General features: G+C 39.1%; 1 long non-coding RNA gene across 1 annotated transcript in view; it reads left to right on the top strand.

Moving 5' to 3' along the window:
• LOC108445414 overlaps nt 1-10443 on the top strand; it is a 74634-nt gene extending 64191 nt beyond the window's left edge. Inside the window, exon 7 of the long non-coding RNA XR_001860269.1 lies at nt 9140-10443. This is a non-coding gene — a long non-coding RNA (uncharacterized LOC108445414). The remainder of the gene's footprint in view (nt 1-9139) is intronic.
• Nucleotides 10444-11789: the final 1346 nt, after the last annotated feature.

The raw sequence follows: 11789 nt of genomic DNA, 5'->3' as shown, positions 1-11789 counted from the left end.
GGACTGATTCCACAGCCACAGGTCTGTTAGTACAATGCTCAGGTCTCATCTCATCCTAAGTGGAAACCAACATTTTCTTGTGTCTGTGGGCCATCTACCAAGGCTTTGTGACCAAGTGTGCAGTTCCCCTGATGTGTTAGTGGGTTTCTGCACCTGTCTCTCCATGGCTGCTCCCTAGTGCCCCTGTTATGCCAGCTGCCTGTCAGGCTGGGGTAGAAGCTAGATAAACATAAGGTTCTGGATTAAAGAATTCCCGTTTTAAACCCAGATGGTTTTGGTGAGTGAGTTTATTTTAGAATCCCTAAAATAGTGTCTAATAGCATAACTTTCATTGCAACTCGAATGACAAAAGGTGCAACTTTCCCATTAATCCTTCCTTACTTCTGTTTGCACTGTGCCTTCTGCCTCACTGATCCTGCAGTGACCTGCAGTGACATGCTTTGGGGACTAAGGGGGCAGAAGAGCTTGGCTTTAGAAAGAAAGAGTTATTTCTTGACATGTTAGTTCCCTAAACTTGCTAATGATGAAAGGAAATGGTCACCTGTGATGCAGGGGAAGCACAAGAGAAATGTCCACAGCTTGTGGCCAAGGCAGGGCTAACAGGACCATCCCATCAGACTGATTTAGGAATATTATCCATCCATCCATCCCTTCGTGGAATTGCATAGTGAGGTGTGTTAAGAGCTTCACTACAAGTTTCACTGCAAATGTGTATAGTCTTACCCTTTTGTGTAGTGGAATAGCATAGGAGACATACAGGTGATAGTGGCTGTCACAAGGTCCAGCTGGGCAATGTAGCTGGATGGAGTGCACAGCCGGCTTCTGGGGGAAGCCAGCAATATCAACTTCAACAGCAGCTGCTAACACACTTCCATCAGTGGGAAATCAGATTATCCAGAACCTCCTGTGCCAAGCACATCCGTGCTACCCATCAAGCAAAGTGCTTGAAAGCTGCTGTGGCTCAAGAGCTCAGGCTGGACCCCCTGGTAGTACAGTATAATTACAGTCATCTGAATGGTTTGTTCTGCAGCAAACTAGACAACAGTCTAGTCCAGAAGTGGAACCCTGTAGAGTAATACTTAAGCAGCGACTTTATACACAATGAATACAGATTAAGTCCTTGGCAGAAAACAGAAAATACTTCTTCCATTGTCTTTGTTTCAGGTGTGCTGTAGATGAGGCTAAGGAGATGCAATTTGCTTGAATCTAAATCTGTTGTTTTGGATTAATGACAAACATACATAAATCTCTAAGAAGATTTTAACAAAATTCACCACGTGCAGTGTTTTACAACAGAATGTGTTTCAGCACATGACATAAAAATTCAATACACTAAGGCTGTTTAGAGAGATGGGCACAGCAGGCTGATAACTCAGGTTAGTTTATCATCTTTTAAAAGGCAGCATAGCAAGAGTATTTTCTCAAAATGTTACTGGGATAGTTTTGAGTTGAAAGACTGGGTCCAGCCTCTGTCAGGATAAAAGGAACATCACTGCTTTGAGATCCTTTGCCGTGGGGGGGGGTGTCTCACTGCTGCTTGGCAGTCTTTGTCACAGGCTGGTTCTCAGAGCCCCAAGGTTTTTGTGATGAAAGCTGTGAGTGATCAGCAGCAAAACTCCTGGTGTTTTCCTTGTGATTGTGATTTTGCCTGAGCCATGTAGTACGATAACAAACAAAAGGAGATCTGAAAACTGAGGGTCCAGTATTCATCATCTCACTTTCCTTAGCAAGTGCAGTAGAATATAAAGAATTTGAATATTATACAATTTAATAATTCTCATGTTTTAAGGCGATTGCATATGCCCTGCCTGAAATGATACACACGTTTGAATTTTCATTCTCTAACAGAGGGAAAGGCAGGAAAAAATAGCATTTAAAAAAACATTTATTCAAGGAAAATTTTTAGGGATCATGTATAAGATAATCTTCCTCAGGGTGACCCTCATTTTCTACAATATAATGGTTTTATCCAGCAGTGGTTTAATGGTTTTGAATAAGCTGTAGAGCGGAGGAACAAACACTTTAGTGAGAATGGAGGAGTTTACTGAAAGGCAGGAGTATCAGCCTACTTTGAATATAGAATGGAGATGATTATTCTGCTGACCTTTTATCCTCACCATCACTAAAATGTATATTATGAACATAATGGGGCCTGGTTTTGTGTAAACGATTTCTGTAAACATGACTGACTCATTTGAAGCAAGTGGCATGCCAAGCAGGAGGCTGGAAGGCACAATTTCTGTGCATGGAGGCTCTCATCAAACAACTTTCTTGCTTCAAGCCTTTTATTTGAGCATAAATGTTTGTGAAGTTTTCCAGTGATTTTTTTTTCCTGGCATTCACCCCACGACTCTTATTATTTTTAGCCATGTAAAATGGCATTATGCAATTGCTGAATTTGTTTCTTTCAGCCCATGATGATCTATAAGACTTAATTTCCAGGATACTCCCTTGAAGTTACCTTCTCTTTGTGACCTCAGGATTTCTCTTCCCAGACCTCTAGTATTTATTTTTACTATTTCTGTGGTCGAGGTTTGGCAATATTGTTTTGGATTAATGACAAACATACATAAGAACTGGAAGGAACACATCTTAATATCCTAAGTTAATGTGTGGATTGTTTATCAATAGTAGAAGAAGTTCCTGGACAGGTTTAACACAGCCTAATAATAGGCCTCTGCAGCCAGATAGAAAGATTTTGATGTATCTGAACTGCATGTAATTCTTCACTTGTTCCAAAATAGATGAAATTTGCTTATTTTATATTGCAATGCAGTATTTCATTCTCAGACTTTGCCCAGAAAGAATTGGAAGTGGAAGTCAGTTAGTTTGGACAAGTCTGCATTGTTTATATGGAATATTTTAATTGACATAAAATTGTGTAAACCTTCTAGCTCCTCTGCTCTTGGATGAAGAAAAGATCTTTGGCATAACGAGATCCTGAATTTCTCTTCTATTTTTACTTTTATGCAGGAAATTGCAAATAATTTAATGCACAAATTAAATTACTCAGCATTTTACTCAGTTGTTGAATTTTCCTCGTAAGCAGTATATTTTGCTTTCATCATATACCCAGTTATTTTTTAACTTGCATCTTCTTATTTTTGATTTCTCTGTATATTCTCATCTACCTTCATGGTTTATTTACTCAGGCTTAATTCCTTCCCTTTTTACACAGCCTACTGTGAATAAACAGTTCCTTTGAAAATGATTAACTTTGCACTTTGTTTACGGTGTAGTCTTGCAATGTTATATCTGATACTCATTAGCAGGAAAACAGAAATAAAAGGAGAAACATTAGTTATCACTGCAAATCATTTTTAATCCTCTGGGATCAGGATCTGACCTAAAATGTTTAGGTTAATTCAACAGCTCAAGTCGATTTAAAGGGTCTCAATGTTTCTGCCTAACAGTGCATCCTCCTATGACTTTTTATTTTTAACTGCTCAACAGTTCTCACTTTCTGTGAATTTTAAAGTTATTCTTAGACTAAGCAATATAGTCTCTTCACAGGGAAAAACTGTGACAAGCATATCTATGTGATACAGCTAATAATTTCTGAGGGCACATCACATCTACCTGAAGATCTAGCAGGAAAAAAACAACCAAAGACTAAATGGTTACTTTTAAACTTAGATATGAAATTTTGGGTTCCAATGCACTGTCTTCAATGTGTGAATTATTCTGGGTACCTGGAACGGTTCCCCCTTCCCTGTGGAACTTAATGGCCACAATACTAATCCCTTGCTACTCTGTCTTACTTGAAACCAAGTTTGAATTTCTTAAAACAAGAAAATGCTGCCTTTTTTAGAAAAGTATTAATAACTCATTTTAAAAATGGGAATCATATACTTACATATGCAAATAAAATGGATCAAAGTGATCTAAGTCCACTTGTAAAAATGGGAAAGATCTCTGAAATGCACATTTATTGCAAACAAACCCTGGATTTGTTAGGTAATGAGGAAATAGTTTTTTAAGAACAATTATGTTGTATTTGGAAAACCTGACATTCTCTCAACTAATTTTAATTGGCATTATGCTCCCATTGAGCCAAAAAACTACCAAACAAACAAGGAAGACAGCAGCAAAATATAAACTAGGAGTAAAGTATCTCAGCTGATGAAACCATAGACAAAAGCCTCTGAATCCTTTTTTACAAATACCTTCTTCAAAGTTGGATGCTCCTTGAACAGTTGTGTCCCATGCCTATTCCTTGGCCTTTTCTACAGTTGTTGACATTGCACTGCCAATGAAGCAGCTGTCACTTTTTACCAGCATAATGCCTGCCAGCAGCTGGCTCAGAAGTGCTGCTTTTAATTAAATTTCTGATTTCAATTGGATTTTGGTTTGCAGTTCGCAGCTAACAGAGATTTTCAGGGTGGGGTCTTACGGGGCATCTACGGGTGTTTCAGACACCTCTGTGGCACAGAGATCTGTTCAGAAAAATAAATCATCACCTTAAAATTACAGTTTTCCTCCATTACTTGTGAGAGCTCTTCCAGGATCTCGCTGCTATAATGGATAGAATTATTCATATTTTCAGCTTAACTGTATCTATGGCATATTTACGCTGTTTGTTGGTGTGCCAACATTGTCTCTTTGATGAGGCAGTTATCCTCTCTCCTCTTTCTCTGTGAGTTAAAGAATTGTAGAATCATTGGTTTGGAAGAGACCTTTAAGATCATTGAGGGCAGTCCTACCCCCTCGGGCACTGCTCAGCCAGGACTAACAAGCCAAACTGTTGTGGGGTGTGTTGGCACTGATGGGGACAGGCAGATCCAAGCTCTCTGTTAATCTCAGTGAACTGGGATATGAATTGGCCCTCTCCTGGTGCCTGTAGGGCTATGGCAGTGTAATGCTGAGCCTGAGTTGGTGAGTTCTGCTGGAAACTTCATTAGCACTGATTTAATTCAGGCCATGTAGATTCTGGGACAGTGTGAGGCCAACTGAGGCTCACATCGGTCTGCACCTGTTTGTTCAGATGTCTGCACAGTCTGTTCTCATGAGATGGATTTTCTATTTCTCTGATCCTTCTAGAAGCAATTTTCTGCACCTGTTTCATGACAAGTCCATTTGCCTGCATCATATAGAAAGGAATTAATTGGAGAACAAAAGATGGCTCTACCCTCTCCTCCTTTTCATTGCATTAGCACTGCTTGGCACAACATATGGTCACTGGTTCAGTGCAATCATTCTCATCAGTCAGGTTGACATCTGGAAGTCACAGACAAACACAGATGCAGCTTGACAGCTGAACACCTGGGCAAGGAACGTGGCATTTCAGGGACATGCTGGGTGTACCTTACATGTGCTCTGTTATTTGAGCGCTGCTGTGCGATATGGCTTGGACCTACTGGAAGCCCAAAGGACAAATGAAAACTTTGGGTACATTTTGTTCTGAAGCCTCTCTTGTTGTATCAGCCAACACACTGTAGAGTCAACCCATCTTGGTGAGCCCGGTGTGACTGAAGAGGCTCGGATGGATTGTGCACTCGCTGGCCATCTGTGTTGTTCACATTTCCCACAGCCTGGATTTCCTGCCCATGTGGTGCATGGCATGGGATTTCCCAGGCACAAACATGGGAGCCCAGGCACATGCTTGGGGGCCGTGTGACAGGGCTGTGGCTGTGGAACTCCCCCATATGGAGCACAGCTGTGTCTGTCCTTGAAAGGAGTGACCTAAATTTTACACAGTATTCTAGTGACGTATGACCAGCACATCCCTCACTGCTGGAAATACCCCATGTGTTTTTGAATTGTACTTGCTTACCGTTGCTGCCTCTCTTTAGGGGCTTATACTAACCCTGACTTTGATTGAACCATCTAAAGTTTTCTCCTCCACGTGCAGCTGGCAAGTACCCAGTTTATTGTGATATTTTTTGCTGCTAGCTTCATGAGTTTGAGCTAGGCAGTTCTGGATTTCATCCTATTCTTACTGCTTCAGTCCTTGAAGTCATTTAGTTCTTCCAGTGAAACACTCCAGTCTTGTTCTGTACACTCACAAATTTCCTAAGGTTGTTCCAAATTTTTGCACCCCAGTGTTCTATGTCATATATATGGTTTGCTGACCATATTCTTGTATTTTAATTTGATCATGATAATAAGCAGACAGCAGATAACCTTAGCTGGTGTATCTGTCACAGCTTTTGCTATCAAAATAGTGCTGGTAGTGTTCCCAACTAAGGTTCTGCCAGAATGTAATTAGAAATGTACCTTTAAAATGTGATCTTTCTTTAACTACTGTAAACATCTTTTAAAAGAATTCCAAAGGTTTTGCTTAAAAATAAAACCATGCTTATGAAACACTTACTCTTAGACCAAATTAACACTAAGGATGTAACATAATATTAAAGCTACTATGTTAGTAAAGGTTTAGATTTCCATGATGAGGAATATTTGCCCTTGTTTAAATCAGCTGCAACTTTTTGCTATATACGGAATAATTTAGGTTGGAAAAGAACTGCAAGATCATGGAGTCCAACCTTTGACTGACCACCACCTTGTCAAATAAACCATAGCACTAAGTGCCAAATCCTGTTGTTTCTCGAACATCTCCACGGATGATGACTCCACCACTTCTCTGGGAAGTCCATTTCAATGCTTGACAATCCTTTCATTCAATGCTTGACAACCCTTTCAGAGAAGAAATTCTTCCTGATGCCCAACCTGAACCTCCCCTGGTGCATCTTGAGGCCATTTCCTCTTCTTGTCACTGGTTGCTGTGAGAAGAGGCTGATTCCCAGCTGGCTACAATCTCCTTTCAGGTAGTTGTAGAGAGGAATAAGGTTTCCCTTGAGCCTCCCTTTCTGCAGGCTAAACAACCCAGCTCCCTCAGCTGCTCCTCATATGACTTACAGTGACCCCAGTTACTGTGATAAAGCACACACGTCTTTCTTGAGTCAGATGCCAAAGAGATACTGCAACAATCAATCCTGGCATCGGTCTGTTCCAACATTGGTGTTGAAGTTGGCTTTTAAAGCCGTTTTGTACTGTTAGCCTAATAACTGGGCATTATGTTGCTATTTTTTCTATGCCACAAGGTTCCCATCCCCTTTCTCCAGCTTTCTGACTGTGAAGAAAACTGAAGAAATATAAACCAAACGCAGTAGTGCATCTGAAAGCAGTCTAGGTAACGACTCCAAGTGACAAGCTGGGCCACATCTTGCATATGTTCAGCACTGATGATTGAAGTGTTGACATTGTCATGGTGACAATTAAGAAGCAAGAAGGGGAGGATCCTAGATCTGGCTGATTTAATGGGAATATTTTGGTTCTAATATCCATCTCTTGCTAAGAACCACCCAAATTTAATCCTAGCAGTCTCCATGAATATGAACCCTTTTTAGGGGGAACCAATCTGGAAAAGTGTGTGTACTAAGAAAATAGGAAGGTGTCCTGTACTGAGCAGCTCTGTTTTTTGAAAGCAGCAACTCATCTGGATAATCAGGACAGAAGTTGCTTAGCTAGTGGGTGCCACCATCACTTTGGCCAGTTGGTCTCTGACAGGAGACGATGAAATTTGACCATGTGGCAATAGGAGGCAGTGACGCAGACTCCAGCATTTAATGAATCACTTTTAAAGGTGTTTGGAACTTTTTCTCATTTCTAGGTTCTAATCAGCCAGAGAAGGATTTTATAAAATATTTATCCTCCATTCCATGCATAAAAATGGTTTACTTTATTTGGTGTTTGATGCATTTTTTTTCTCCATTAGGAGATCAAGCCATAATCTGTTAAACACCTGAAGGGAAGTTTCCCAAAATGACCTGATATGATGAATACAGTTATAGACTATAGCTGAAGAGGTGCTTATTTTCACAGCTATGGGAACTGTAGAAACTGAAATATTTTTTTCTGAAAAGTTCTGACATCAACTTTTTTTCTCTTACAGAAAGCTTTTTACTATAGAATTAAAGTTGCACGAGTATATTTCCTAGCACTAAACATTCTAAAAATAATACAGGATGATAAATAAGATGACATTTAAATTCAGTACAGTGCTCACTGCCACCAAACTTTGTAACGACAGCCCTCTTGTACAGATATTCAATTTAACAATACATCACCTTTGATTCACAGCTCTGAATAGTTGAAAAATCCTCATGTGATGATTGCCCCTGACCCCCAATAACTTGCCATTTGTTTGAATGGCATTCAATGAGTAAGCACTTGAAGCAGTGTACCTCTGCACATGTCAGTAATGTTTGTGTGAGGTTTAATTTAGCACTGTATATTATGTCTCAGCCTTCACTTTCTGGGAAAGGTGATGTGAGGATATTGTTTTACTGAGTAAGGACTGCAAAATTCATTATTTACTGCACGTTAATTTGATGTACCATTTTTAAATTCTAGATGGATTTTTGCCATTCAGCTGCTGAACAATATAATTTTGGAGTTCAGCCCAGGTGTTTGTGTCCTGAGGTACATGAGGATGACAGTACTAAAGAGGTTGTTAGCAGCTTTCTGACAGATCAGGTATCCTGTGTGTTGGGGGTGAAATCACTCCTTTTTACATAAGACAGCTGTTCAAATGCAGAATTCCTCTCCCCATGTGTATTTGAAATGTGGGGTGGAAATTTTTACTTCCTCTTCTGCTGTAATTGAGCTATGTAGAACTGCCCTAGGATTTGCTGTATTTGTAACTGGACAGTGGTATGAATGCCCAAAATACAACTCTTCTGTTTAAAATATATCAGGTAGGTTTTTCTTTTGTTTGTTGAAGTTTTTGTTAGCTTTTGTTTTTGTTTTTTATTTCTTTAATAGGAAAAATGAAGTGCATTAAGTTTTTTCAGCTGGCCCATTTGATTTTTCCCAGCTCGAACATAAAAATGTCACAGGAACCTGTGAGTAATCTGAAACACAAGGTGTGACTGAGGCATATTTTCAAGGCCATTCTGAGACATAACATACTTTTAAAAAAACTGTTGTAAGTCCTGGTTCAAGCTGGCATGTCTTAGTTATGGTGGTGCTTTGAATGGTACGTCAGAAACTGTGGAGACGAATATAAAGCATTGTGTCTCTTTTCATCTCTCTTGCTACACTTCATTAGAAGGCTATCAACATCAGTTCTAACTTAGCAGCATCTCAGTCTCCATCTCTGAGTACTTCACTTCTTCCTGTTACACTTTCTTCCCAGGATTTAATGCCATTTCTCCAAGGTGGCTCTTCTCCAAGCTGTACAACAATAAGCATGGGTAGATGTACATCTCCTTGAGGACCACTGGAGACCAGTCTTCACCCAAATGGAGCTGCCGCCCTACTCAAAGACAATGCTAATGATAGCCACAGATCCATAGTTGCCGAGTGCCTTATGTGCTTGTCCAAGAGGGATTCACGGACCTATCAATGCACTTCACTCAATAACCACAAGTTCATAACAATTTTTGACTCTTACTAATATACTACAATACAAATGAATGTGTTAACAGTGCCGTTGTTGTTTGGAAGCAGCACTATTGCTTATGAGAGAAGAGTTTCTATTTTCCTACCACAATTATCACATATTACTATTCATTTAAATTGGAATAGAAATGAAAAGTCACTCAGGCTTTGGAATATGGACATTTAATATGTCTCTTAGACATCTATTTTTTTATTTTAACTTATTCACTATGTGTGTTTTCTTCTCTCACTCTGTACCCATTAATATCCTTCAAAAATGATTGTTTTTTTGAAATACAACTTCAAAAGAGAAATGTGATTTTCCCAGCATGCTGAAACCTTGGGTGGTATGCAGTGTTGTCACTAGCCATATAATTTAAAATTAACACCATTGACAAATGCTGCTTTAAAGCTTCTATTGAAAAATCATAACTTGTAAGTGCGGTAGGGCTTTTTTGCTGATCTGGATTTACATTTGTGTAATTTACAGTTAATAACTGGAGAGATCTTGTTATAGCTTGATTACTCTTCTTCTGTATGCCCCTTGTTTTGTATCCCGTTATTCACTCAAAGAACTTAATTAAATGAATCAGAGTATAAGCTCACATTTGCTGCAACAATCACAATTCCCCATAGATAATTTTCTTTGGCTGATCTTGCTGGGATTTCCAGGAAAGTTCCCAGAAACTGTTTCACAGAATAGAGGGATTTCTCTTTTTAAAACCCTTTTTTGGTGTTACACAAATTTGAGCCCAGAAGAGTTTAATTTTTGAGAAATAACCATGAATACTACATGCATGTGTGACTGTATAATAACAAAATCTTCAGAATAAATTGCATTTAAGTTGAATCTTATTTGATTTTTTGTGGTTGGCTTTGGAAACATTTGGTAGTTATTTTCCATTGAAATTCACATCCTCTTGGGGCAGCAATGTGTTTAAGTTCTTCTGTTATTTCTGCTCTGTAATTTTAATTTAAAAACTTATTTTCAATTTTTTTTCTCTTTGCTCTGTTGTGTGTACTTATCTTTCACATGGCAATAAATAATTCTGCATTTGGTATTGGTGGTCTCGGTCTTAGCGTGCATGTATTTGTGTTGAAGGGCTACAAAATATATCCCAGTAAATAGCATTCTTCTTTATTTTGAGAAAGAGAGAAGGAAGGGTTCTAATTTATATCCATATTGCTGAAATAAAAATGTGACCTCTCTATTCAAGAACGTGGCTGTAAATTTTCAAAATTACTTATATGGCTTAAGTGACCCATTTATAGATGGCTAAACTGGGATATTTTTAAGAAATAAATTTTTAGAGAAGAAGGTTCAAGACTGCAGCAATTTGGACAGGACCAGCTGGCCCCAAAGAACCAGTAAAACTCTCAACTGCTGTCTGTGAGTACAGTGCAGTTCCCTTGGTTTCTGTTGCTTTTGTTGGGTCAAGATGCTTGATTTCTTGATTCTTGTTAGACATTAAATAATACTGAATTATGCCTCAGTGTACTGACAGTCTAATGACAGGCATTAAAGAGATGAGGCACATGGAATGAGTCACAAGGGAGAATTTGTTTTGGGATTTTGGTTTTTTTTTGCTTATTAACAATTAATTGAAGACATTTCTATGAGAGCAGGTGAAAGCTTCCTCCAAGCATGTAGCAGACTGACAAGGTACAAGTCAGCTTGAATCCAGAGGCTGTGTCACTGGGTCAGTGTTCCACTATTTAGCAAGAAATGGTAGCTCAGGCAAAGTCACCTGTTTGACAGTGCTGCACAATGTTCTGCTAAATGCTGGGTTGCTTCTTGCCAGCCTAAAGGGAAGAGTGACTCTGACTTTTCACACATTCACAGACATGCATCCATTTCTGCGAGTATCAAAGGCTTATTCTGAGGGTCCTCAAAGCAGTCCAGTCATCTCCAAGGAGGTTTGTATCATAGCCCAAGAGCTCTAACTAGAATATATTGAGGCTAAGTGTCATACCTAGGAGCTCCAGCTGAAATATGGTTTCAAATGGCAAATACTAAGTAAGAAAGAGATCCTGCTTCCAAAACTTGAGTCTGAATTGGGATAAAACTTAGATGGAAATGATCATCCAGCCCAATCTCTTGCCAAAGCAAGATTATATCCTGCAGGCTGTTTTCTAGCATTTGCCAATCTGGCTATAAAAGCACCAAACAAATAGGCTCCATTACTGGGAAGAGTCTGGGAGGCTGTTCCATTGTTTAAAAGATGTCATGCCAGTTCATTGTTTTCTGAAATTAAGTATTTATTTTTTTTCTTATCTTAGTTACATCTTATCCTTGGTTATGTTCTGAGATACCAAATTAAAATCTGACATTATTAAAGGCAATATAGTTGTTGGCTCATACAATCTACCTTTGTGTCCTCAAACCCAGAGTGTTGATCACCCAA

The sequence above is a fragment of the Corvus brachyrhynchos genome, unplaced genomic scaffold, assembly GCF_000691975.1.
Source record: "Corvus brachyrhynchos isolate BGI_N302 unplaced genomic scaffold, ASM69197v1 scaffold1, whole genome shotgun sequence".
NCBI lineage: Eukaryota > Metazoa > Chordata > Aves > Passeriformes > Corvidae > Corvus > Corvus brachyrhynchos.
Note: the sequence above shows the minus strand (reverse complement) of the source record. Positions and strands in the feature narration are given on the sequence as shown.